We start from the raw sequence: 23,642 nt of genomic DNA, 5'->3' as shown, positions 1-23,642 counted from the left end.
ATGTTATGTTCAATTTTGTGTGCCAACCTACTACATTGCCTACATAGCTATGTTATGTTCAATTTTTTTAATTTTTTTTTTTTTTTTTGCTCTACTTGATAGATTTGCAGTTTAGATTTATAGGATGATAGTTTTAAGTTTTAGTTTTGTTTTGATGTCTAGACTTTAGATCTCAGATTATAATTTTTTTCTAATTCTAATTCAGTAAAAAATTCAAGCCTTAGTGATATGGAACAAGTAGCCAAAGACATCTTGGACGATTTGACAGACAAAAGGCAAGAAAGATATAGAACAAAATTCTATAATTTTTATATTTCTTAATTTTATTATTTTATAATTAGATTTTGATTAAGATTTTAAATAATTTAGAATTTTAGTCTCTTAAGTTTTCTAATTTGTGTTGATTTAAGTTTCTTAGTTTTCTATTTTTTTAGGTTTCTTAATTTATATTGATTTAAGTTCCCTAGTTTATTTTAAAATTACTTTTCCTACAAGTATTAGGTTTAGTTTATTATAAATAAGCCTACAATCATATATAATTCATTCATTCAATTAATAGTATTTTAAGGAGTTTTTCTTTTATCTTCCTTGTGGATTCAATGGTGTTCTTGTGGATTCAAGAATTCTCGTCTATTAGAACGATATCTAATCTCGTGTGATTTATTCCGCTGCGTCAAGTGGTATCAGAGTAAGGAGTCACCTGGCTCAATGGCACAAGACAGAGTAGATCATGCAAACCCTACTGGCGGTGATCGTGGGGTCGAGGCCTTGTGGGCAGCATATGAGAAACGACAAGAGCAGTTGAACGAAATTCGTGATCTGCTTATTGGCCTGAATCTCAATGCCAACAAGAGGCCACCAGTGGTTGATAGGGTCTGTGTTGAGGGAGTTGCCCAAGGCTAACCTATTAACCAGAACAGAGTGCGCACCGAAGGATTCGCCCAAGGTCAAGTTGTTCAGAATGCTCCTAGACATCCTATTCGTTGTCCATCTGATAGTGAAGAGGAGTCTGAACTAGAGTTTAAACCACTTCTAGCCAACTATCACCCCAGAAGGCAACAACAATAAGGGTTCGATGAGTACCGAATGAAGATAGATCTTCTCTAGTTCAATGGAAATCTGCATATTAAGGAGATCCGATCCGCAGTTAGATCTTACGGCGGAGAAGTCACGATGACAGCGATAGAACATATGCCGTTGATGAAATTCGTAGTATACGAATCGCTCCGGATCGAACCACCGATATCGTTACAATACGGACGAGCGAAACGCGATTTGGTGATAGAGTCTCACGACGCAGCGTTTGATGTCAAGGAAGGGGAACTATTGTTCGGGTTTTAACCGTTTGCGACCAAGGACCCGAAGATATTCGAGAGGTCAGAAGAGTTTGTGGCGGACAAGTTTGTGGGTGAGGAGGGAGAGAGGTTGTTGAGGCATGTTTTGTGGTCGAATGGGCCGGAGACAGAGAGTTCCACGGTGGGGAACAAGCAGTGTGCATGGAAGGATTTCGTGGTGTTGGTGTCCAGGTTGTTGGTGGTGGAGTTGTTCCGGCGGTACGACTCGTTTGAGATCGAGGTTGGTTAGTCGCCTTTGGGGGCTAAAGTCACTGCGACGTCGCTGAAGAGAGCTAGTTTTTGAACTCCGGCGACATTGGTGGTGGAGCTATTCCCGCCACCGGCGAGGGTCGCTGTTTCTGGTACGGTTTTGGCAGAGATAGGAGAAGTGGAAAATCTATTTGGAAGTGTGGTGGTCAAAATTCAATAGCTTTGTATGAACTAGTATTTTTGGTGGACTAATTATTTAGTGGTTTAAGCATATTAGTAATATTAGTTGGGTTGTAATTTCTTATTTAGCTCTAGAATTTTTAAGTAGCATTTGGAAGAGTTTTAAAATTATGATTTAAGAATAGAGTTGTATTTTGAATTTGTGAGTTTTGAAATTATGATTTGAAAAGAGAAAATTTGTTTAGTTATGAGTTTTAAAAAGAGTTTTGAATTTTTGACGTGACATATGAAATAAGAAAAGTTGTTTGGTTATGAGTTTTGAAATGAATTTTTCAAATTTAATTGAAAAACTTATAACTTGATGATGTAATAACTTCAATGAGGAATGGGGCGGGCTGGTCCACATTTCCAATGGATCTGCTGACCTTGAAGTCCACAAAGAGTGCCTGCAAAGAGGTCCAGAAAGGGAGATGATCCCTCGACGGACGCTCCGACAATCAAGTTAGGATAGGTAGATTGAGTTTAGAGAGAGAAAGATAGAGGTAAAAAGGGGGTAAAAGAAAACTTAACCTCTAACTTATCTTGAAGGCTTTCTTATATCCTTTGCTTATCATTTCCTTGTCCATTCTAAGCTGTCCCATTAGTCGAAAGCCTGTCGTCTGCTTGCCGTCGGCTATAGTGGTTTACCCCTGCATTAGAGCAAGAGGTCTTGTAGCATTTAATGCTTTGATGAATTCATTTAATGCTTGGCGCGTGGGCTCAATAACTCCCTGAAATCTTTATCTGTCACGTAGCCAGCTCTCTTTCTAATGGGTGGTTGGCTGGTATCTGGGCCAAAACATTGTGAGTGAGTTCTGTATTGGGCTTGGTGTTGGGCTTATCTTGTTGGGCTTAGGTGAATAGCTGTTTGGGTAACCCAAGGTAGCCCTCTTCTGGGCCGTGCCTATCAGTAGTCCCTTATTCCCGAGCGCAACTTTAGTCCAGCAAAAGGAATAAGAGAGGTGGAAGTAGTCTTCCAAGTTGCAAGGGAAGGGGCCGAATGAAAAAGCGGGCCAACCGAGGGTAGCGGATTGTTAAGACAATCGACTGAGAGTGGCTGGCTGGTAGGACGACCGACCATAAAGACGGCCGACAGTCAAGAAAACTGACAAGTGAGACAACCGATGAGGTGGGCGACTGGAGGTGGTAGACTGTCAAGGCGACCAACCGGGAGTGGCTGACTGGCAAGATGGCCGACCACAAAGACAGCCGATCGTCAAGACGACCGATGAGGTAGGCGACTAAGGGTGGCCAACTGGTGGGACGACTGAGGGTAGCCGACCAGTGGGATGACCGATTGAGGAGAGAGCCAACTGGGGACATGGTCAATCGTCGATACGATGTGATAGTGACCCTGCAATAGGGCGTAGGGCTCAAGGAGTTGGGGAGCACGCGACGATGAGATGAGAGACAGGAAGTGAGATAATGTAAGCGAGACATGTAACAACCCCGACCCATGATTAACATTAATCCATGATTTAATATGTCTAATAAGTTATTGAGATCCAATCCTGAATTAATTGCATGTGTGATGCATTATTTATACTTTTTTCTATCTCTCGTAAAAATATCTGTTCATGTTTCCGTTTTGGTTTGTGAATTGAAAGTCTTATCGGCATCCGATTTAGAAATTGACTTGATTTATGTGTTATTTGGGATTTATAGAATTTTATGGTAGGTTTAATTGAAATTTGATTCGGAACGATTAAATTAGAATAAATTAATGCCCAATTGATTAATTAATCAACAAAGCAATAAGGCCACTAGGCAAGCCTATATAAGGCCACCTCAACACCTCATATACACTTTTTGCACTCCCATTTCCTCTTGATTGGGTTCAAACGTGTAGAGAGAGAGAGAGAGAGAGAGAGAGAGAGAGAGAGAGAAACTAAGAGGAGAGTGGCTTCAACATAGGAGTTGATTGAGAATTTGGAGATTTGGCTAGTGTGGTTCGCCTTTTCGCGCCCCTTTTTAGAAGGTTTGAAAGAAGCCCTATAGTTCGGACTCCCGCGGCTCTGAATCTAATCTCACAAGTGCAATGTGAAATTGATAATCACCACAGAGTCCAAATCCGGTAAATCTTTTTGAAAAATTGATTTTGAATAAAAAATGCCAAAATTGGACTGCTTTGCCAGCTACAGAGTCGCCACCTAAATATTTTATTTTGGCAAAATTTAGGAAACCCATGACTTGTGCCAAAGGCCATGCATCCGTCATCACCAAAGTTGCCTCGGCTTGGAAACTTAGGTACGAGAGGGGGAAGGTCATGAATTGAGCACCACTGCTCGCCCAATCAAAGATCGGCCTCTACTAATCATGATATGATTTTTTATGAACATTATGTGCTCTTGTTTTGGTTGTTAAACTAGCTTCACTCTGTGACGCGCACAAGCAAGTATAGACTAGTTTGCTCAAATTGGAACAATTCAACTCATGTTTGTTTGAGAAAATAGTTTGAATTTGCCATCTCAAGTGGGCTTAAAGGTTTGCAAAATTGCCACCAAACACAGTGGGCTTAAAACATGATTTGCCACTCAACAAAGTGGGCTTAAAACTTACATTCGTTGAATCAATGAGCCTTCATCCACAGGTATTCAAGCAGTTTAGCATTTAAGCACATAGCCTCATGGCGAGCATGTTAGACATAGTAACATTCACACTTATGCAAGTATGTTAAAGCATAAAAACTCACCTAGTATTCCAAGCCAAAATAGAAACTAGTTAGAAAGATGTGTGATCCTAACTATACAAGATGTCTAGTGCAACGCATGCGAAGAATGCAATTAATAGGCTCGACTACTAATATGGCATATGAAACAATTTGAATAACCAAAAACGTATTCAAAAAAGATATGGAAATGACAATGCAGTTTGAATGATGCGCCGAGCCTCGGTGCATACAATACAAATGAATGGATGCAAGCATAAGGTATGCTAATTTGAAACATGATACTCCTAATCTAACTATCAAAAGCGGGTAAATAAAAGGGAGAAAGAGGTGGGGTTGGAAGACATACACACACGCACGCACACTTACTACAACATTACGCCCTCGCGAAGGAGGGTCCGAATGAATAAGCCAACCAACTAGCTAAATTAAGCTAATTAAGCTAACTAATACAAAACTTGAAACTAATTAACTATTCTAGTTAACTAATTATTACAAATCGAAATCAAATAACTAGTTAAACTAACTAATTATTTACAACTCTTAATTAGCTACAACTAATTAATTACAACATATATTTGATCTATTGCTAATTAAACTAATTAGCTAATCCCGAGAAGTGAGAAAGGCCCATGCATGCTCGATTTTTCACCCAAAAAGCCACTGCCTTGCTGCTAAAAGTCTCTATTTGCACATATGAACACTAACAAAGCTGTCCACTTCCAGAACACCTTTGCTCCACTTTACCAATACACTGCACAAATTTCATTGGTGGCCGACAGAGGGCTGGTCGGCTACTAATGGTGGTTGGTTGGCTGCCATTGGTAGTCAGTTGGCCACTGGTGGTGGTTGTCGGCCACTGCTGGTTTGAACTTCCTTGCTGTAACAGAGAGCAAAACAGAGCAAAACAGTGTATTTCTCAAGGGTTGTTTGCACACTTTGCCTCTCATTTTCATGGGGAAATCAAAGGAGGGACAAGCTTTGGTTCATAAACCATTAATCAAGAAAATTCATTGCTTGATAGCTTGTGAAACCAATTGTGCAAGATCAATAAATGCAAAATGAGACCAAAGAGACCATCAGCCTATCATGCATGATCAAGGGCAATGGAGATCAAGGAAAGTGGCACATTTCATCACTTTTGAGTACGAAATGTCCCATTTTCCTTGTGTTCAAACTAACGTCCGATTTGAACACATGTAATGCAACACAAAGAATGCTTATCATACCACTTTTACTTGCCAAATTTGTTTGCTCATTTTAATTACCAAATCATCCTTTAATCAATTGAGTCCATGGGTGAGTGTCATCTAATGGAAGAGGCATTACATGTTGGTAATGAACCCCTTAAGGGATTAAACCATTAGGTGTAGCACCTCTATTTCATACTTAGGCAAACAAGTGGTTTGAAACTACTTTCAAAGCAAAACCAAAAGGTGAAGAAATGAGGGAGATTGCAAAGATTATAAGTGCTGAAATGAAGTAGAAAAAGCACTGAAACATGCAATCAAGTCACACCAATGATGGTTAAAGCCTTAAAATACTAAGCTAGTGAAAGGGGTTACACTATAACTATGCAAAACAAGACTCAAACGAACTAATTAGCCCAAAACAGAGCTAAAACAGGTTATTTCAGAGGCCAAAACATGTTGGACTTGAGATAAGTTAAGCTAGAAAAAATGCTAACATGTGAAGCTAACTAGGCATGCAAACAAGACACAAGGAGGGGAGGCTAACCCCTCCAAATTTGGACCTCAAAAGAAGTTTTTTGCCACTAAAAAACCTCTGAAATTTAGTGGTTAAAAGGCCCAAAAAATTTGATTTGAAAATGATGAATAAAGACACAAAAGCTTTACAAACTAATAAGCAAGAAGAGTGAACCACTCCCTAACTAAAAAAAGGGCTCAAACCAGCACTTTTAGTCCACAAAAATAGAGTTTTTCTCAGTTCAATAACCAGCCCCAAAACAGTAAGAAAAGATGGTAAAACAAGCTTGCAAAATAAAGTAAACAAAGCAAGTAAACTACATTTTGAAGCAAAGGGAAATTCTAGGCACAAAACCAAGCAAAAACCACCTTCAAGAGCTCCAAGAAGACCCCTAGTAACCTCAGCTCAAAGGTAAGAGGATTTGATTTAGGATGTATATGCAAAAGTGTAGAGAAAACAAGCAATTAGGCACAAAATTGTAAGAGAGAGAGATTTTTGCTCTAAATTTTCTAACCCTCCAAAATGGGGGAGGAACCCCCCTATATATAGAAAGACATGCCTTTAGCTTAGAAACATCCTACCATATATGTGTAGGGAGATACAACTAATTGTGCTAACAGCTGGCACAACTGTCAACAAATATCTGGAAAAAGAGATTGGTGGCCATCGACCACCATTGGTAGCTGATCGGACACACCAATGGCCGACATGCACAAGCCATGGCCGATAGCCTATGGTGGTGGCCGATAGGTCACCACAAGTTCCAGGCACCAAGTTTTGATCCAAAACAAGGCATAGAAAGGACAAGGTCTAAAGGCTCAAAGCCAGGATGTTCCGCCGAGGACTTCGGGCACACGAACACATGCAACCATAATCATCAAATGCACAAGTGATGACGTCTAAGTCTTGGGGTCGGTCAAAAATGAGGTGTCTACAGATAGGAATTTCAACCAAATAACTCTAGAGAGACCATAGTTGAGCATCTAAGGTAAGAAATCTAACCCTTAGTTGTGTAATTGAGTTAGTTTTTGTAAGAATTCAAGTAAAGGAGGTGGACTAACATGAGAATGAGCTAGGATTAAAGAATTGTAGCTCAAATCATACATGCATGAGCACATCATGAAGTTTTGAAGTCGTTTCTACAAAAATTCTCACATGCATGTTCATATCTTAGTTTTGTTCAAAGAATTCAACTTGTTTTTGAGCTTAATGACTCATTTGATCATGCTTTGGAAGGTTCGAATTTATGACATTACATGCAAGTTATGTTATCTAATTTTCAAGTTTTGTTTACTACAATTGGCATAGCTTTTGGGCTTGATTTTGCAAAATAGTTTGTAATTCATCATGTGCTATGTGTGATACCCCAACTGTTTAATTAATAAAAATAAATAAATAAATTATTAATATATATATATATATATATATATGATAAGATAAGATAAGATAAAATATTTCATTTTATAGTTATACGTTCTAAAATGTTATCTAACTTAAAATTAGAGGCATTATTGTTACCAAAATATAATAATGTGATTAATATATTGTTTGGGGCCAGATCAAAGCAACTATGGAATTATTGGATTCTTGAGGTCAAAGTGAAATTAAGGAAAAGAGGAATAATGGTGGCGCTTTTAGCTTGGTAGACTTGTGCATAGTGATGGCATCTCAAACTTAAGCCACCTAATACTACCGTGATGATTCACCTTGGTAAAAGGTGAATCACCTCCTTGAATCCAAGTATAAAAAGGGGCGAGCAGTAACTTGAAGAAACAAGCAGTAACAAACAAAAGCAAATCAATACGTTAGTAAGTTAGAGGAGTTGCGGAGATCAAGAAAACAAGAAGAAAATAGTAAGGTCAATATTAAGGTAAGTTATATTATACCTTGAGCTACCATAATATGTTTTCTATATGTCTTGAGTTACTATAATATATTTTACGAATGTTTTGAATTATCACAATTTATTATATAATTTATGTTTTCTGGTTATGTTAATGTTTCAATTATGTGGATTATTTTCTGAACTTTATTTATTTAAATTGAAACCCATGGATATGTTTGTTTAAATTTTAAAAATTATTTGACAAAGAATTTATAAACAATTATGTTCTGTAAATACCACCACAGGAGTCCCACGTCTTGGGGGACTTAAATAAACCATTGGCCCCTGTTTGGCCATCTTATGGTCCTCTGTTTGTCATGGATCCATTGACCCCTGTTCTGATTGTCACTCTAGTGACCCCTGTTCTATCCTGTCCTGTCTTGTATCGTGGTTATAGTTATTTACATAATTTCTGTATTTCAATTTCTACCACTTAATTAATTTGTTTATTCAACTTAAATTATGTTAATGTTTTAGCTTAAATAAATATCCATGTCTATTTTGTGCCCCTATATTCATAGTATAATATGTCTCACTCTGCTATGTGCTTATAGCTGTTATCCCTTTTAGGTGACGAGATTTAGCAGGATCAAGATGGGGGATAAATCACAGTGTTTTATTTTTAATTTTTGTACTATCTGTATTTCTAATTGGACACCTGGAATAAAATAAAAGCCCAAATGACTATGTTTATTTTTAATAAACATTTGGTACCCAATTATTTATTTTAATCTATTTCATTTATCCGCTTTGTGACTACAAAATTATTAGAATTATTTTATTTTTATCTTGTTGCGACGCCGAGCCTTTGGGTACCGGGTTTGGGTCGTGACACTATGAGTTTCTCATTGTTTTACTAAGTTTTGGTCCAAAAGGATGTATTTTGAAGATTTTGAAATTGAGTTTTGAGCTTGGGAGCAAATCTGGAAATTCCAGAATTCTGCTTCTACGCTCGAGTCACCACTCTGAGTGCGTGTACTTCCACTTGAGCGACCAGAAGTCTGCTTGAGCGTGAAATGCATGCTTCCAGAAGTTCTTTTGTTTTGCAAGCCGCTTGAGCGATAAAAGTTATGCTCGAGTGAGCATCAAGCGGAAAAATCATGCACCACCACTTTTGCAAAAGTTTACAGACTACTCGAGCGACAGAACTTGCGCTCGAGCGACCACTCACATTTTGCATTTCCGCTCGAGCATAGGTGCAGACACAACAATTTTGACCACTCGTAAGACTTAGGTGCTTGATTCCGAACACTCGATGATGAAGGCTATATTGTGTAAATGGTTTGAATTCTTAACAAAGAAACTTGATTTCAAGCTCTAAACAATCCCAACTTGTCATATCCACCATATTTCTATCCTAAAAACTCAGTTTTGAACATTATACCAACCTGCATTGAACCTAAAAGAGAGGAACAGTGGAAATGCACTGAGGGTCGGCCGTGCCTCAGTGATGGTCGGCCGGGCATCCTGACTTTTCAAAGTAGATTATGTAAATATCTGCCAGCTGTCTATTTCAGCAGATATTTTGATCTGTAGCTCAGTCTCTATAAATACGAGGTTGCTGGGCTGAATTGAAGAAAAAAAAAGTTTGAGAGAGTGATATATTTCAAGGTTTAAGTATAAGAAATTAAAGAGTTGAAATCCTTAAGTCATCTTCCTATATCATCCATCCATACCCTAGCAACATAGAGCTTGGACTTGGAACTTGATTGAGATTTTGAAAACCATAACTCAAGCTTGAGGGTGTTGGAATCAAGTTTGTCAACAAAGAGCTTACCTCTCTTTCAAAGGTAGAATTTTGCATCTTCTTCTTTCATCTTGTTGTATTCTTTGCTTTTATTTTTCTTGCCTTTATATACTGATTTTCAGAGTTGAATTGAGGCCTAAAAAACATGATTTGAGGTCTTGATACTGGAGGGGTTAGCCGCCCCTCCTTAGGCTTTGTTCCATAGCTTTTTCTATACTCTTTTTTTACTTACTTTCTTTTGCTCTTAGCTACTATTGTTTTTTTTAACCTATTGGGGGCTGTTTTAGGACTGCTTTAATTTATTTAAATAACTTATGCTTTGACTAGTTTGTTTGTTGTCTCATAAGTTTGCTCGTATAGCTTGTTGCATGTTTATTCTAGCTTTTCTCTTTAAGTAATTTCCTTATTTAATAATCTCATTTTAATAATCAAGTTGTCAGTTATTTTATTTCATTTGAGAGTTGTTTCAAATGATTGATGGTTATTCAATACATGAACTAGAGTTTTGCACTTAATGGCTTACTCTCTATGGAGATTCATTGTCAATGGTGTAATCTTTCTTTCATGTTGAGAATTACTTCTCATTTGATGCTTCTCTCCTTTTAAAGGACATAATCATCACCATAGACAAAGAAATTAAGGAATGGCAATGACTAAAAGAATTGATTTAAAAGTAATCAACACACTTAAAGAAGATGGCTTAAACTACTTAGGCTTGGCCGAACGTTATGCCAAGTTAATTGAGTCAAGAATGATCATACACTATTTGTAGACCGCCCGAACTCCACTCCGCGTGCGAGGGCGCGAATTGTAGTTCTTAGTTACTACAGTTCGGACTCCTGTCACGGTTCTGAATCTAATCTCACAAAGTGCAATGTAAGACTGATAAATCACCAAAGAGTCCAAATCCGACAAATCATTTTAGAAAACTGATTTTAATCAAAAAGCGCCAACCATGGACTGCTTTGCCAGATTTCAGAGTCGTCACCTAAATATTTTGTTTTGGGAAATTTAAGAAACCTTGACTCGTGCCTAAGGCCACGTGTCTATCATCACCACAGTTGCCTCGGCTCGGGAACTTGGGTATGAGAGGGGAAGGTCCTGAAATGAGCACCCCCGCTCGCCCGATCAAAAGATCGGCCTCTACTGACATGATATGTTGTTTTTCAAAACACAAGTGTTCTTATTCCGGTTTATGAGCTAACCTTACTATGTGATGCACACAACACACAAGTATAGACTAAATCACTCGATTTGGAACAAAACATCTCATGTTTGTTTGTGAAAATGGTTTGTAGTTGCTACCCTCAAGTAGGCTAAGACACAGATTTTGCCACCCTCAAGTGGGCTTAGAAAACAACATGATTTTGCCACTTCTAGTGGGCTTAAAACTCACATTTCGATGAATTGTTCCAATTCAAGCAATGAAGCCTTCACCCACAGGCATTCATGCAGTTAATCAATTAAGCAATTAGCCTCATGGCAAGCATGCTAAACATGTCAACATACACATCTCATGCAGTATGCTAAAGCGTAAAAGCTTACCTAGTACTCCGAGTCAAAACAGAAGCTAGTTAGTAATCATACATGATCCTAGCTATGTTAAGATGCCTAATGCAACACATGCAAAATGCAACAAAGGTAGGCTCGACTGGCTAAGATGGCATATGAATGTAACAATTTGATACATGTATTCAAGAAAGTCTATTGAAATACAATGCAGTTTGAATGATGCGTTGAGCCCCGTGAATGCAAGACAGATGAATGATGCACGCCTGCAAAGCATAAGTATGCTAATTGAAATATGCTCTAAACTAACCATTGAAAGCTGATAAGTAAAAGGGAGAAAGAAATGGGGTTGAAAGACATGTATCACACACAAGCACACTTATTACAACATTTTCCCTCACGACGGAGGGTCCGAATAATAGGCTAACTAGCTAATCTAAGCTAATTAAACTAATTATTACAAAACGAAATTAATTAACTAACAAGCTAACTAATTATTACAAAGCAAAAGAATTAATTAAGCTCATTAACTAATTAAGTACAAAACCAAAGCATTAGCTAACTAGGTAAGCTAAACAGTTAAGAGGAGCCTCGGGGTGAGAAGTGCATGCATGCTCGGTCGCCTCGTTCAGAAATCCATTACTATGCCCTAACTTGCCTCTGTTTGCATTTAATCTCAGAACACTGCACAAGCTTCCAGATAGCTTCTACTCCAACATGGAGACCTCCAGGAGGGCTGCCGACCACTTAATGGTGTTGTAGACCACCTGTAGACCACCTAAACATGCTGCAGACCAGAAAAAGTGGTCAGCCAGCTACTTTTTCTGGTCTGCTGACCAGAAAATTCTGCCAAGCTCCAGTTTGCTGCAACAGAGAACAAGAAGGGGCACGGTAGTGTATTTGCAAGATATGTGTGCACAACCACCCTCCCTATCATTTCTTAAGCTCAAGGGAGTGCGGTACTCGACTCTCGGGCCACCAACCGAGCATCACAATGCACGATGGCTGAGAAGCCAAGTTTGCACAATTCAATGTCAATGAATGCACAAATAACACATAAGGGCCTTAACCTCTATCATGCATGATCAAGAGGGTCGACGACCGAGAAATAAGACACGTTTTATCACTTCAAGTATGAAACGTCCCTCATTTCTCATGTTTGGATTAACATTCAATCCAAACGCAATGCAATGCGACAACATTCCAAACAACATGTAAACAACATAAGCATGTCAAGTTTAGAGTCCCTAAGCATGAAAGCTAGTGAAGGATGCAACACAAGGGCTATGTAATGCAATGCTTAATGGATGAAACCAACCCTAAACAAACCTCACACATGCCAAAACAATGGCCAAAATACTCTGAAATGATGGCATGAAAAGCAAGATAATGCATGCGCATGCATTGACCCATCAACTAAGCATAAGAGCACAACTCCCAAAAATGATCAAGAAGTGACAAACATGGAAGTGTGACAACACTATATGCTCTGAAATCATGTGTGAAATGATGCCAAATCATCCAAACAACACAAATATAGCATGTAAGAGGCCTAAGGCACAAGGTTACCAAAAGGGACTACACAAGAGGCATGCAATACATGGCACAAATGATTAAACTAACCATAGACAGAGCTCAATTAGGTCAAAAAAAAGACCAAAACATGCTGAGATGGGAGCTCAAAAGCCTAGACAAGCATGCATACGCATTGGCCCATAAACGAGGCACAAAGGCACAACTCTTAAAAGCACTCAAAGGGTGAAAGAAGTGAGAACATGGCAATGCTATATGCTCTGAAATATCATGCCAAATGATACCAAATCATGCACATGTCACAAATGAAGCATGCTAGGAGGCTCAAAACTTGAAACTAGCATAGGCACTTGCACTATAGCTATACAAAGCAAGCCCCAAAGGCCAAGAACACTTAAAATAGTCCTAAAGCATGTCAAAATAATGCTAAAACATGTATGGAGTAAAGCCAAAATAAGCTAGCATGAAGGGCCAAAAACACCAAGTACATTAGGCCAATGAGCATGATTACACTACAAGTGTAAGAAGTAAAAGAGGGATGCTCTAACCAACCAAAAATAAAGTTGTATGATGGTAAAATAACACCAAAAACACACTGAAATGGTAGCCCAACAGCTTAGGCAAGGTAGCATACACATTGGCTCATATTTAAGGCATAAAGCACAACCCCTCCAAAGCATTGAAAGAGTGACACATGTGAGTGTATGACCATGAAACATGCTCTGAAATCATGCAAGAAATGATGCCAAATCATGCATATAGCCCAAGCAATGCATGCTAGTGACTTGGAAACTCAAAGCTAGTGAGCTAGAATGCACTATGACTATACAAAGCAAGGCATGCATGACCAAAACAACTTAAAAGAAAGCTTGAGAATGGAAAAACATGATTAAAAGCTTGCTGGAGTGGAGCCAAAAACATGCTAGAATGATGGTCCAAAGCATGATGCATGTTAGGCTAGTGAGTGGAATTGCACTACAAGTGCAAGGAGCATGCAAGAGGTAATCAAACCAACCCAAAACAGAGTTAAGGCATGCTAAGATAACACCAAAAACTTGTTGAGATAGGACCAAAACATGCTAGAAAAATGAGTTATCAACGCAAGCATGTAAGGATAGTATGCAAAATTTACACTACAAGTGTAACATGCAAGCAACCAATGATCAATCCAGCCCAAAACAGAGCTATGTCATGCTGAAATAATGCCTAAGACATGCTACAATGGAGCCAAAACATGCTAGAAAGAAATGCTCAAACATGAGGCCAACAAGGCAAGCAACCAAGACACAAGAAGAGGGGATGACCCCCTCCTATTTGGGACCTCAAAACACACTTTCCACCACTGAAATTCTTCTAAGTTTCAGTGGTGAGAAGGCCAAAAAGAGGTGGTCCCAATAGCTTAAAAGGATAGCTCAAAACAAGGCAAAATGAGTCACAAAAGGGGGTAGAACACCCCCAACAACAAAGAGGCCTTAAACAACCTTTCTTAACACTTAAAATCAGAACTTTTTGTAGTATAACATTAAGCCGAAAACATCATGCAAATAGGGCCCAAGACTTAAGAAAAACAAAGCTTTAGAGAGGATAGAGTCTCACCCTTGAAGAAACACAGCAAATCAGCAACTTCTGAAGCAAAACCAAGCCTTTGAGCCTCAAACAAACCTTCAAGAACCTCAGTTCAAGAATGAAGGTGTTTCACTATGTATTTGTGTGCAAAAGTGTGAAGAAATGGCACTTTTAAGCACAAATATGTAGAGAAAGGATGAAGTATAGAGATAGATGATATGTATAGCCCTCAACCAATTTTCTGAACCTAAAACAAGAGGGAGGAGGCTCCCTTTTATAGAAATCCATGCTCCAAGCTTGTTAGACAAGCTAGAGGCTCCAAGCAATCCCTCCATGTGTATGGAGGATGTTTTCTGTGCCCAACAGCTGGCATAGCTGGCAAGGAAATATCTGCAGAAAAATGCAGAAAAGGTGCCGACCAGTTGAGGTGGTCAGCCGACTACTCCCACTGGTTGACCGACCAGAAAAAGTGGTTTGCAGGGAGACAAAGTGGTCGGCAAGGGGGGAAAGCTGGTCTGCACAAAGAAAGGAAGGTGGTGGCATGGCTGCTAACCACTTTAGGTGGTCCACAGACCACCAATACCAGCTGGCCGACCAGAAAACTGGCTGGTAGGCACAAAAAGTGGTCTACAGGGGAAAAAATTGGTCTAGACCCCTGTTCCAACTTATAGGAAAGGGAAAACAAGGTTTGGTTCAAAACCAAACCAAAAAGGAAGCAAGACAAAAGTCCACGGGACAGGACACGCAGTCGGAAGCCTCGAAAACTAGTCTACGGGTACAAAAAGTGGTCTACGAGAGGGAAAGGTGGTCTACGACCACAAAAAGTGGTCTACAGACCTCTGTTTCCCTCTAGGCAAAGGCAACAAGGCATGGTTCGAAAACCAAGCCAAGAGGAGAACGTTAAGAAGTCCCGAGACAGGGCGCTCGGCCGAAGGCTCCAGAAACTGAAAACTAGCCTACAGGAGAGAAAAGTAGCCTACGACTACAAAAAGTGGTCTACGGACCTCTCTCTCCCTCCAAGCAAGGTCAACAAGGCATGGTCCACAAACCAAGCCAAAACACAAAGAGTTTAGAGGCTCGGAGGCAAGGCACTCAGCCGAAAACTCTGGAAACTCGAAACGAGCACAAACATGTGCGACCATCGAGCGCTCAATCAATGATGTCTGAGTCTTATGGTTGGTCAAAAATGGGGTGTCTACAGTTGCCCCTCTTTGACAGAACTCGGAAGTTAAGAAGTGACGAGAGTGAATATCAAAGCCCAGAGACGATCCATTTTTGACAAGGCCGAAGACTTAGACAAACAGGCAAGATAATGAAGAGATGCGCCCGCAGGCAGGGGCAAGATGCAAATGACATGCACGATGCAGAACATAACTTATGATCATGCGAAGAGGGCTGTAATGAAACATCTAGATGCAAATGTTATGCAAAGAAATGCTACAGAAAACTCGTACACAAACAAATAAGTAAACACAAACCAAACTACATCTCACGGAGAAAGGATGTAAGAAAATTATGCAATCTTAGCGAACATGTGCGATAAAAACACTAAGTGAACATGTGTGATAGATACACAAAGCGAACGTGTGATAGATATACAAAGTGAGCATGTGTGATAGATACACAAAAGGTGAACGAAGTGTGATAGATACCCAAAGGTGGACAAAGTGTGATAGATACACTAAGTGAGCATGTGTGATAGATACACAAAAGATGAACGAAGTGTGATAGATACATTAAGTGAACAAAGTGTGATAGATACACTAAGTGAGCATGTGTGATAGATATTGTAGACACCCCATTTTTGACCGTCCTCAAGACTTGGACGTCATCGTTTGAACACTCGATGATCATCCATGTTCGTGTTCGTTCTGAGTTCTCGGAGGTCTCGGCTACGCGCCTTGCCTCAAGATCTCTCAACTTGATTGTTTTGTGCTTGGTTATGGACCAAACACTTGTGTTTTTGCTTCTAAGGGAAGAAAGTGGCTTGTTGGCCATCCCTACACCCTACCAGCCAAGGCTTGAATCCATCGGCCTCTCTTTCTTTCCATCGGCCAAGAGTGTTGGCCGATCGGCACTATATTTAGTCGGTCAGCCATTGTATTGGTCAATCAGCCTTTTTTGCTGGCCAAACCCTGTTCATCTGCTTTATACAGATATTTTGTGCCAGCTGGCACAACTGGCACCCACAATTAACCCCCTCCATACACGTGTATGGAGGGATTTGCCTCTTGTTTAGCTTCTCTTGGAAGCTTTAGAATTTGAGCCTCTATAAACCCCTCCTCCCTCCTCCAGGGTTTAAAAAATTTGTTCTTGAGAGGATAGATATAGTGCTGTATCTATTCTTCTTGTTTTAGCTTTGTTTTGTGTCCAAAAGTGTAATATTGTCTTACTATTGTACAAAAACACACGCTAGAACACCATCCTTGGTTGCTGAAGTACTAGGAGGTTGATTTCAGTGTTCTTGGGTTGGTTTAAACCCAGAAAACCTGCTGGAGCTTTGTTCTTGAAGAGGTTCTACAAGGGCGAGCTTCTTACCTTTAGATACCCCTTTCTTACTTAAGCTTTTAGCCCATCTTGCATCTGTTTTTAAGCTTAACTTATAATTGATAAAAGTTTTTCTTTTAAGTGCTTAAAATAGTTATTTCAGATCACTTTGGTGTTTGGGGTTGTTTACCCCCTCTTAGGCCTTGTTTGGCCTCATTTTTGTGCCCTTTTTGTGAGCTTCAGGACCACCTTGTATTGGTCTTCTCACCACTGAAATCCCTCTGGATTTCAGTGGTGGGGATGGTGTTTTGAGATCCTACGAAGGAGAGGGCCATCCCCTCTCCATGTTGTCTTCAATACTTGTCATATTTGCCTCATATGTGAGCACCTATGTTAAGTCCATGTTGGCCATGTCTTAGCTGGTATTTGGAGCTATTTTGCCATGATTTACCTCTGTCCAAAGTTGATTTAGTGGTCTCTTGCATGCACTATATACTTGTCATGTAATCCCTTGGTTTGCCTTAACATGCATCATGTTGTAACATGTCTTTCTAGCATGATTTTGGCTCGACCTCCAAAAGCTTTTATCCATGTTTTGGTATGCTTGAGGTCTGATTTTGGTTGTCTTGGCCATTCATGACTTGCTTTGTATAGCTACCATACAATATAGCTTGTAGGCTTCGAGTGTTGAATCCTCTAGCATGCTCTACTTGGATCATTTCAGTGGTTTGGCATCACTTATAATGTTATTTCAGTCCATATAGTATGTTTGAATACTTGTACTTATTGCTCCTTTGATGCTTTAAAGGGTTTGTGTTTTGTGCCTCATAAATGTGTCATTGCGTATGCCACCATGTTTAGGCCTTTTGGGTGCCATCTAAGCGGGTTTTTGGGCTCATTTTGACATGCCATGACTCAGTTTTTGGTTGCTTAAATTATGCCATGTTTGGTTGTATTAGGTGTAGTGTGACACCTCTTTGGTGGCCTTGCATGCCTCATGAGTTTTCCCTTTTGTCTTAGCTGGTTTTGGCTTTGGTCATTGCATGTTTTAGGCTTACTTTACCATGCTTTAGGACTGTTTTGAGTCATGCTTGTCATGTCCCCTTTGTTTTGTGTAGCTTTGGTTTAAGCCCCTTCACTAGCCTTAAGCTTTAGGCCTCCTTGCATGCTACACTTGTTTGGTTTAGCTGATTTGGCATCACTCCTAGCCTCATTTTCAGAGCATGTAATGTTGCTACATTTGCATGCTTTTCATTCCTTTTAAGTGTTCTCAAAAGTTGCCCCTTGATGCTTGAGTGTTAGGCCAATTACCATGCATGTTTGCATGTGATTTTGTCCCTTATCCCTTAGCATTTTTGGCCACTGATTTGGGCGTGTTTGAGAGCTGTCCATTTTAGTTTAAGTCCATCTTCGCATGTTGTTGCATGCTTGCCTTGCATGTTGTTGCATGCTTGTTGCATACTTGGCACATTACATGTTGTTACATGCTTGCTAATTGATATGTTGTTGCATATTCATCCATCTTGCACACTTGTTGGATTACATGTTGTCTCATGCTTATTGTTGGTATTGTTGTCACATACCTATGCCATGCATCTTTACATGCTTAGGTTGTATACCTATTGCATATTAGTTGCATTGCATGATATTGTTGCATGTTGTTGCATGCTTGGGTTCTTTGCATGCTTGCTTGCATGCTAAGGTTGCATTGCATTGAGTGCACATTCCCTTGGCTCTTGATCAATCATGATAGAGGTTGGGGCCCCTTATGTGTTTTGTGCATTTCATTCCATATTGAATTGCACATTTGGCCTCGCCTCGTATAGCATTATTGCTTGCATACCCATGTTGTATTAGTTTGCTTGCATGCTTAGGTTGCATAGCATTTGTGCATGCATCCCTTGCCTCTTGATCAACCATGATAGAGGTTGGGGGCCCCTTTATGTGTTTTGTGTGCATTTCATTTGATATTGAAGTTGCACACTTGGCTTCTTTGTCCATCATGCATTGGAATGCGTGGTTGATGGTCTGAGGGTCGAAGACTATACTCCCTTGAGCTCATGACATGATAGGGAGAGTGGTCGTGCAAACATTGTATTGTAAATACATTGCCATGCTCTGTTTGTCCTCTGCTGCAGCAAAATAGCATTATGCAAGAATAGATGGTTGACTGACCATGTTCAATGTCGATCGGCTAAGTATGTTTGGCCGAGAGCCTTATAATTGGTCGATGGAACCATTCCCTTGGTCGACAGCCCTATCTCTTGGCTGATGGACTCTCAGCATGTCCCCAAGGTGATTAAGAGGTGTCACAGAGGTTGGCACAGTTTTTAGAGGTGCAGAGCAGTGCAAACAGAGGCAACATGTGGCATGGCAACAGATTTCCGAGCGAAACTGACCGAGCATGCATTTGTCCCTCTCCTCGAGGCCTCTTTACTGTTTTTATAGCTTAGTTAATTTGTTTAATTAGTTAAGTGTTTTGTAATAATTAATTAGTTAGTTAATTAGTTAATTTGTATTATTCTTTCGGTCTCTCCGTCTAGAGAGCCAATTGTTGTAATAAGCATGCGTGTGTGTGATGCATGTCTTCCAAACCTCCATTTCTTTCTCCCTTTTATTTAACCGCTTACGATGGTTAGATTGAGGGCATATTTCAGTTAGCATCCTTATGCTATGCATGTTTGCATCATTCATCTATATTGCATGCACCGGGCTCGACGCATCATACTAACTGTATTGTATTTCAATTCCAACTTGAATACATGTATCAATTGTTGCATCGCATATGCCATTTTAGAATAGCCGAGCCTATTTCTAGTTGCATTTTGTATGTGTTGCATTAGCCATCTTAAAATGGACTTGGATCATACATTGATTACTAACATGTTCTTTGTTTTGGCTCGGAGTACACTGTAAGTGTTTATGCTTTAGCATCTTGCATGTATGTGAGTGTTAATAGCATGCTTGCCATGAGGCTAATTGCTTATGTGATATAACTGTCTAAATGTTTGTGGGTGAAGGTTGGATTGATTGAATTGAAACAATTCATTGAAATCCGTGTTTTAGCCTACTTGCGAGTAGCAAACTTCAAACCATTTTCCAAACAAACGGATATGCGATGCTTTGTTCCAAATTAGGTGATCTAGTCTATACTTGTGTGTTGTGCGCATCACATAGTAATTCTAGCTAATTAACTGGAATAAGAACACATATGTTTTCAAAACAAAATATCATGCTTAGTACAGGCCGATCTTCGGATCGGGCGAGCGGGGGTGCTCATAGATGATCTTCCCCAATCGTACCCAAGTTCCCGAGCTGAGGCAACTTTGGTGATGACGGACACGTGGCCTTAGGCAACGAGTCAGGATTTCCTAAATTCCCCCAAAATAAATATTTAGGTGGCAACTCTGTATCTGGCAAAGCAGCCCATGTTTGACACTTCCTTCTTAAAAATCTGTTTTCCAAAAAGGATTTGCCAGGTTTGGACTCTTTCGTGATTTATCAGTCTTGCATTGCACTTTCCAAGGTCAGATTAAGAACCATAACAAATGAGTCCCAACTGTGGTAGCATAAGCCCGAGGGCGCGTCCACAGATACACAAAAGGTGAACGAAGTGTGATAGATACACTAAGTGAACATGTGCGATAGATACACAAAGCGAACGTGTGATAGATACACAAAGTGAGCAAGCATGTGAGATAGATACACAAAGTGAACCAAGTGTGATAGATACACAAAGTGAGCAAAGTATGATAGATACACAAAGTGAGCAAGCATGTGCGATAGATACACAAAGTAAACGAAGTGTGATAGATACACAAAGTGAGCAAAGTGCGATAGATACACTAAGTGAGCATGTGTGATAAGTACACAATGTGAGCAAAGTGTGATAGTGAACGCAAAGTGTGATAGTTACACTAAGTGAGCATGTGTGATTGATACACAAAAGGTGAACGAAGTGTGATAGATACACTAAGTGAACATGTGTGATAGATACACAAAGCGAACATGTGATAGATACACAAAGTGAGCAAGCATGTGAGATAGATACACAAAGTGAACCAAGTGTGATAGATACACAAAGTGAGCAAAGTATGATAGATACACAAAGTGAGCAAGCATGTGCGATAGATACACAAAGTAAACGAAGTGTGATAGATACACAAAGTGAGCAAAGTGCGATAGATACACTAAGTGAGCATGTGTGATAGGTACACAATGTGAGCAAAGTGTGATAGTGAACGCAAAGTGTGATAGATACACTAAGTGAGCATGTGTGATTGATACACAAAAGGTGAACGAAGTGTGATAGATACACTAAGTGAACATGTGTGATAGATACACAAAGCGAACGTGTGATAGATACACAAAGTGAGCAAGCATGTGCGATAGATACACAAAGTGAACGATCTTAAACGGAATTTCTTTGGATGAACCATATATACAATATCGTCTGGTTGTACCAGCCTCAAATGAACCGTACATACAATATCGTGCCTGCATAAGAAAGAAACGCAACTGGTACAATATAGTAGAAACACATGTTCAACGTTACATCAAGATACAATTCCAATACGAAATAAAAACGTGCATATACAATGCAAGTGGTGCATAGCAATGCAAGTGAAAAGTGCGTAGCAATGCAACGCGGCATACACATTCTGTGCACAACAACAATGTATTTTCAATGCAACATCAATAGCATGTTTGAAGTTAAATGCCGAATAAGGATACAAACGCCTTAACGAGACCAATTCAAACGTAACCTCCGATTTACCTCTCAGAGGGGTCACAACATACTTAAAAAGGATACACCTTGCTCTTGATGAGTGACGATGAGTCGTGCATCGAATACGTGAGTCGAAGTTCCCGCGGGGACATTTTGCGTTGAAAATAGTGAACTTTTCTTGCACTTTCTCGAGAGCCAAGGACTCCAATCAGCATAAAAACACACATGGAGGACAATGGGACCCTGAAGACCAACCAGGATGGCTGCCGACCACCTAGACCAACTGTAGACCACTTGTAGACCACTTAAGTGGTTGGTCGGCTAGAAAAACTGGTCGGCCGACCAGTTTACACAACTTTGGGGCAGTTTGGTCTTTTAGCCTCAATTCTATAAGTGTACACCTCCAAAACACATTTCACTTACACCTCTAGTGCCGAAATCACTTGCTCTCCCTCCCTAGATCCTTTTCCCTCTTAGATCCGGGCTTTACCCACGTTTTCCAATGTCCCACGCGAAGTTGATTTGCAAAAAGCTTTCGATTCTCTTCGATTTGAACCGATCAGAATTTGTTTTCGGAGCTTCTTTTTTCATTTTCACCACTTGAGGTATGTTTCTCTCGAAGTTTAGCACCTTTTCCCGGGCTTTGACTTTCTTTGACTTTTTCTCTTCCCGAGAGTTGACTTTTGTTGACTTTTTGCAATTTTAGCTCATTTCGCTCATTTTTGCTTATTTTGCACCTTTTTCGGATGGCTGACCACATCCCACACGATGGGGGTTCTCCATGAGTAGACGACGAGCCTGACATCATGCCATTGCCGTCGAGGATTCGGCCTTTCGACTCGGAGAGGTGCCACCCTCAGGAGCATGTACTATCACCGAGCACTTTTCATCATTTCACAGACTTCGCGCGGCGAGCACCCGCAGACTTGCTACTACGGGAGCCAGAGTCCCACCTGTCTCACCATGCATGCGAGGTGCGTACTTCACTTTTACATTTTTTGTGTTGTATTTTGCATTTCTTGCACACTTCATGCTTTCGCTATGTATTTTATCTGCTCGCTCTGAACACATTTACATACACAACACTTCTACTCATTCTGAACACAGCTCACACACTACATTTTGTTCGTTTTGCAACTAAATATATCTGTTCATTCTACACACAGCTCACACACAACACTCTGCTCATTCTGAACACAGCTCACAATACAACATTCTGTTTATTTGACACACAGCCTACAACACAGCATTCTGTTCATTTCACATACAGCCCATAACATAGCATTTTGTTCATTTAGCACACAACTCACACTGTATTTTTGCTCATTCTGAACACAGCTCACACACCGCATTCTGTTCATTTTGAAACTGAATACATCTGTTCATTCTGAATGTAGGTAGCTTCCCGTTTCACACAGGGATATGGGTCGATTATCGCAAGGGAGTGGTACATGGAGCTCCCAGACGGTGTTCGACATATCGTTGATGAGGCAGGGTTTGGCCCGTTTTGCATGGGGTTGTCGCGTCTTCAGGTGAGTAGGACCCTCCTGGGCACATTAGTAGAGAGATAGTGGGACACCACCAACTCCTTCCATTTCTCTACTACCGGGGACATGACGATGACCCCGTACGACTTTTCTATGCTGATGGGCCTCAACGTGGGAGGTCGGCCGATCCCATATGACTTCGATATGGGTAAGTGGGAGGTAGCCTGGACTTACCTACTCGGAGCCCATCTGCTGATCTACCGATCATCATGCATGGTTAGGTACACCTGGTTTACAGAGTGGTACTGAGGGACTACGCCCGAGACTGTTGAGGCCATAGAGCAGTACGCCCGGGGATTCCTGATGTTCCTTCTCGGGACCACGTTATTCTCCGACAGGGGGGACACGGTTGGGCTATATCTCTTGAGTACCCTAGTAGACCTATCACCGGTCCGACATTATGATTGGGGTGGCGCTGGCCTCGCTACCCTTTATTGCTACATGAGCGTGACCTCCCGCTGGCGGGGGAACATAGTAGGTGGCTACTAGAGAGCTTGGGAG

General features: G+C 40.3%; 1 pseudogene; it reads left to right on the top strand.

Annotated features, from left to right (window-relative positions):
- Positions 1–708: 708 nt before the first annotated feature.
- Positions 709–1,641, top strand: LOC114284371 (allene oxide synthase 1, chloroplastic pseudogene; annotated as a pseudogene).
- Positions 1,642–23,642: the final 22,001 nt, after the last annotated feature.

The sequence above is a fragment of the Camellia sinensis genome, chromosome 3 (assembly GCF_055761805.1).
Source record: "Camellia sinensis isolate YWXY chromosome 3, ASM5576180v1, whole genome shotgun sequence".
Taxonomy (NCBI): domain Eukaryota; kingdom Viridiplantae; phylum Streptophyta; class Magnoliopsida; order Ericales; family Theaceae; genus Camellia; species Camellia sinensis.
This window is presented reverse-complemented; position numbering and strand designations above follow the sequence as displayed.